At 50.7% G+C, this 5,857-nt stretch overlaps 1 pseudogene; it reads left to right on the forward strand.

The window, feature by feature from the left end:
• The first annotated feature begins 2,314 nt into the window (after nucleotides 1-2,314).
• LOC144600632 (U6 snRNA-associated Sm-like protein LSm6 pseudogene) lies at nucleotides 2,315-2,593 on the forward strand (annotated as a pseudogene).
• Nucleotides 2,594-5,857: the final 3,264 nt, after the last annotated feature.

The raw sequence follows: 5,857 nt of genomic DNA on the forward strand, positions 1-5,857 counted from the left end.
GAGTCGCAGCCGCTCCCGCAGCATCCGAAGGCGGCCAGCGCCGCAGGTGGTGAGTCCGGGCCGCGGGCTCTGCGAACCAGAGTCCCAGGTGGTCCCAGGTGGTCCCAGGTGCATGGCCGCTGGTAGGCCGCAGCGGGAACGGAGACACGACACAGAAACAAAGGTCACGTCTCCGTTCGGGAGAGAGAATTTTACAGTTCCCGTTCCCTCCCCCCCCCCCCCCAAACATAACATACAAACCCTACACCATATTAAAACTACAATTCAGACAAAAACAACAAAAAACACAAAAGACAGACGGACTGCAGGCAAGCCGCAGCTGCGACGGCAACGCTGGCTCCTCCCAAGTTGCTCCCAGAGTTGCTGCCTGACGGAAACAGGCACTTCGTCCCACCGAGTCAGCGCCGACCAGCGATCCCTGCACACTAACACTATCCTACACACACTAGGGACAGTTTTACACTTATACCAAGCCAATTAACCTACAAACCTATACATCTTTGGAGTGTGGGAGGAGACGGAAGATCTCGGAGAAAACCCACGCAGGTCACGGGGAAAACGTACAAACTCTGTACAGGCAGCACCCGCATTCAGGATTGAACCCAAGTCTCTTCTGCTGTAAGGCAGTGCCTCTACCGCTGTGCCACTATACAGCCCAAATCTATATTTAAGCCCGCTAAGACATTGAGTACCTCCTATTTATTTAGGGAGACATGCTCTAGAATTTTGCCATTTCCTTTGCTAACAATAAAGTCTATTTTCTTTGTGAATGCCAATGAAAAAGATTCATTTAGGATCAAATATTTCCTTTCTATCTCCACATTCAGATTGTCCCTCACGAACCCCACCTTTCCTCAGTAATGATTTTAATTGACATAAAGTATTTGGATTCACCTTAATCCTGCCTGCCAGTGATATTCAGTGATCTCTCTTTTCTGTAAGTGTTTTCCCCTTCACTTCTGACAAGTGTCTTTTGTACTCTGTACCTACAATAAACCTACTTTTTTTTCTCTTTGTACATGCCTCAATACACCTTGACATCCAGGATTCACTGGACTTATCATCCTTGGCTTTCCCTCTGATGGGAACATAGTGGCCCTGGAGAAGCATAAAATAATATTCATACATCCTCAGAATTGAAGGAAGCAGCAGGTCTGGATAGCATGAGACCACTCAATTAGATACAAGGGGAAATAGTTTATGTACAGAAGTTCCATAGATGAAGGGATAGTGCCAGATAACATTTGAAGAGCCGAGATAATTCCCATGGAGAAACATGTATGACTAACCAAATTCTTTGAAGAGGCAGTGTAAACATTTGAGAAGGATAATGTCATTGATTTTGCATACTTGGATTTTCAGATCGTTTTCCCTGAGGTACCGCACAGGCCTGTGGAGTGGGATGGAGAAATAACTGATCAAATCACAAATTGATCAAAGACTTGGAAGCTAAGAAGAAGAGTAGCCTGGTGGGCCAAGGATAGAGGGGCTTCTCTAAAATCTGGAATGTGGCCGCCAGATAGTGTGTATGGATAATCCAAGGAAGGAATCCAATCTAATTTATCAACAATCCCATAGACTAAGCAATGAAAATTTAAAAACATTTAACAACTAATCAATGTGACATGTTACACTATAGTAAGAAAAATAGAAACACCTACACCTTAGAAAATAAGAAACCTAATGAGGTAGGCATAAAGATCTCTGGGCCTATACCCACTGGAATTTAGAAGTGCGAGGAGGAACATCATTGAAACTTACCGAATAGTGAAAGGCCTGGATAGAGTGGATGTGGAGAGGATGTTTCCACTAGTGGGAGAGTCTAGGACCAGAAGCCATAGCCTCAGAATAAAAGGACGTACATTTAGAAGGAGACGAGAAGAAATTTCTTTAGTCAGAGTGTGGTGAAGCTGTGAAATTCATTACCACAGAAGGCTGTGGAGGCCAAGTCAATGGGTATTTTTATGCGGAGACTGACAGATTCTTGATTAATAAGGGTGTGGGCTGAAGGAAGCGACGAGGGAAGGACTGGTGTGGAATCTTGCAGGAGGCGAGATGGACATCGAACAGCAATAGATCTGATGAGCCGGTTGATAAAATTTCAGAGCTGCTACCTGCTGTGACAGGCTATGTGGGGCGAATGCAGGAGAATGGGCTTGAGAGGGAGAGAGAGATCAGACTTGGGTTGCCAACTTCCTCACTCCCAAATACGGGACAAGGTGACGTCATCGCCCTGCGCCCCAGGTGACCTCAGCCAGCCAGCGGCCACGTGCTCCTGCCATCAATGGACCTTGCATAGACTGAAGGACGCAAAATGAGCCTGCAAAAGCAAAAGCCCAGCGATTTTCTAAAAAAGATCATAGGGAGGCCAGTGGTGGTTAAACTGAACTCGGGTGTGGATTACCGAGGTGTTTTAGCTTGTTTGGATGGATACATGAACATAACACTGGAACAGACAGAAGAATATGTAAACGGTCAGCTTAAGAACAAATATGGAGATGCATTTATTCGAGGCAACAACGTGTTGTACATCAGCACACAGACGAGAAGACTTTAGATGATATTGTAGACTGAAGATTGATTTTTGATTTGAAAGGCATAATTTTTTAAATGTAACAAAACTTTTCTTTAGCTTTTGAAAATGTATTCTACACTATATAACTGGTGGTTTCTCGATAAAGAATGATTTAATCCATATCTTAGTTTGGTTTACCAGATAATGGCTGCGATGTATATGTCAAACGTGACGTCTTATTCTGACTGGTAACGGCCTATTTTGGAAGTGATAATGCTTTACTGTTTAATTAAAATTGCTTTCCTGTGGTATATTTAGATTTACACCTGCTCTGTTGAGCGGATGTACTTGCTCACCTGAGCTGGCATGTTAGTATCTAACGCTACTCTGTGCACTTGCTCCCCTAGTTATCTTGATGCAAGGTCGATGGAGTCAGTGGTTTTGTATGTGCGGTATCTGAGTGTGTGTGAGAGAGAGAGAGAGAGAGAGAGAGAGAGAGAGAGAGGGAGAGAGAGAGAGAGAGAGAGAGAGAGAGAGAGAGAGAGAGAGAGAGAGAGAGAGAGAGAGAGAGAGAGAGAGAGAGAGAGAGAGAGAGAGAGAGAGAGAGAGAGAGAGAGAGAGAGAGAGAGGTCGTGTTTCTCTCTGCTCCGGCGACTGAGAAGTTTTGAAGCAACCTTTCAAGGTTCTTGTCGAAGGAGGAGGAACAGTTGCAGTGAGATTTCATAGTTTGACCGAACGTCGGACTGTGGAAACTTTCCTCTGTTTAAGGATTTCTCCATTTCGTGTGGAATTCCTGAGTTCCTCTGCACCGCAGTGGGAGCAGCCGTGGCTGGCGGACTGCCAAGAGTGCCTGGAGATCGTGGGTAGGAATGATTTCGGTGTCTTTGATAATTATAGCACCCTCTCTGCCCCAATACCGTTTTGCACAGTGCTGTTGCCTGGGCTTAACGTGAAGAGGGTATCTTTTGCTTCTGTCAGGGCTTTGAAGAGCCTTCCAAAAGCTGCTCTGGACTGTGGAGGTGAGCTTGGGGACTTTCCTATCTTCGGCTGGAGGAAACTGCTTCTGCTGCTTATTCAGACTGTGACTGTCTCTGAGGATCGCTTTTGAGCTGAGGTGCTGCTGTCCCTGGAGCTGGGGTGTGCCACTGTCATGAAGGCGGGGGACGGCCTAAGGTTCAGAGCTACGCAGTGGCGGCTTCGACGGCGGCTTCGAGGCCACTCGTGGATGAGCCTCATGTTGACTTGGACTGGGATATTTACGGGATCTCGGTTCAAACCGGGTTCATGTGGAGCAGGGCTGCAATTGCAAAGGGCTTGCACGACCTGTTCAAGAGGGATGTCATTGCCTCTTCCGAGAGTGCAGGAGGGAAGGTTCAGTTGATACTGAAGTCCCGGAAGGATGTGGCCCAAGTGTTGGAGAAGGGGCTCACGGTGGAGGGGGTCCATCTACAGGTGGAACCGTGGGTGTCCAATGTAAAATCGGTTCTCCTACGGAATTGTCCCACGTTTCTCCGGGATGCAAAACTCCTTCCACACTTGGAGAAGATTGGGGAGGTGCGGTCTAAGCTTACTAGGCTCATGCACCCCGGGAATGACCCGTATGAGAAAGGGGTGCTGAGCTTCAAGAGGCGCGTGTTTATGAAGGTGGAAGTGGGGTTGGGTGCCGAGGGGAGCTTCGCTGTGGAGCATAAGGGTCTCTCCAATCGCGTGTATTGGAGCTGGGGAGAGGCACAGTGTCATGCGTGCAAGGAGTTTGGACATCTCCGTAGAGAGTGTCCCAGGAGCCGGGCCACTGCGAGAAATTCTAACGCAGGGGCCCAGGAATGCAGTGCTGGCCCATCCGGGGCGGCCCTCCAAGCCTCGGTGGCCCGGGGTGGAACTGCTGACTCGGCTGGGGCTGCTGGCTCCGTCTCGGTGACCCGGGACGGCACTGCCAACCCATCAGAGGCTGCAAGTACTACCTTGGTGACCCGGAGCAGTAAGGGCCCCCCCCCCCCCATGCCCTGAACCTGTGGAGGTGGTAGATGGCAAGGCGCAGGGGAAGGGTGAAGGGGGGGAGGGAGGTTGGGAGACGCAGAAGGGGAAGAATAAGAATAAGGATAAGAAGAAGAATAAGGCCCTCCAAGAGAATCAATCAATAGCAGATGGGCTCCTGCCCAATGGGCCCAGTGAAGTCCAGGGCGCACCTGGTGTGGCTCAGCATGGAGCTGAGGTGAACCGGAAGGGGGTAGGTGGGAGCAAACATGGGAGTAGAAAGGGGGCAGCGGGTGGTGCGGAGGCGGAGGACCCTTCCTCTATGGAGGTCACCGCACCTCCCATAGTCACCGGGACAAAAAGAAGGCTGTCGGAAAGCGAGGAAGAGCATGAGCGTGGGCCCAAATTAAGGGGGACGGATATTTCGAGACCTTCCACCCCTGACGAGGGCGGTGACCACGGACTGGTGACTTGTGGGCCGGAGGATGAGCCTCTGGTTCAGGGACCTTCTGCAGGTGTTACCAGATCAGTTACTGGGATCGCCTCCCCTGAAACCGTGTCCTCTGGGTTGGTGGCGGTCCCCTCGTCTCAGGGGCTTTCCGAGGGAGTCATCTCATCGGGTAGCGGGGTTGGTGCCCCTGGGAGCGTGTCCCCTGGGTCGGAGGAGGTCCCCTCGTTTCAGGGGCCTTCTGAGGGTGATGGCACGCCGGTTGATGGGTCTGACTCCCCTGGAAATGTGCCCCCTGGGATGGGGGATGAGCAGAGTCAGCCTGAGGGGGGAGGATCGGGAGATCAAACGTTCCACTCTGTGCTCTGTATTAGAACCAGTGGAGGTGATGAGGAGTGTGATGCCTCACCGGTTGAGGTAGTAGGGGAGACTCCAAGAACACCTGGCACCCCGGGGGTGCCTGCTGTTTTTTCTTCCCCAGACCCAGATGTGGGGTGTGATGGGAGAGTGCAGGAGCCTGGCCTTTTACCGGACAGCTTGTTGCTGTCAGAGGCATCGGGACCCTCCCTCGGCATTGATCCTGGGGGTGGTGTCATGCCGGAGGAGGGGGAGAGTGATGGGCTCGGCCTGTGCAGCGGGGTGAGTGAGCTTTCGGCAAGCTGTAGTCCCACGGACTCTGACACTGGCCTTGAGCGATGTGCAGAGGAGGCTGCTGCTCCAGGTGTGAGTGGGTTGGCGGAGCGCCCAGACTCCAGGGCTGTGTCTAACGCAGCCCTTATCCGTGAGATTCAGGAATTTCTCAGAACACCTAAATGTAGCAGGACTAAAGTTGAAGCAGCGCGGAGGCGGTGGGGAGAGCTGCCAGGATTTATTAAGGATATTGATAGCGTCCTTGGCAGCAAGGAAAGTGATATTCCTGC

Source organism: Rhinoraja longicauda, chromosome 1 (genome assembly GCF_053455715.1).
Source record: "Rhinoraja longicauda isolate Sanriku21f chromosome 1, sRhiLon1.1, whole genome shotgun sequence".
Classification (NCBI taxonomy): Eukaryota; Metazoa; Chordata; class Chondrichthyes; order Rajiformes; family Arhynchobatidae; genus Rhinoraja; species Rhinoraja longicauda.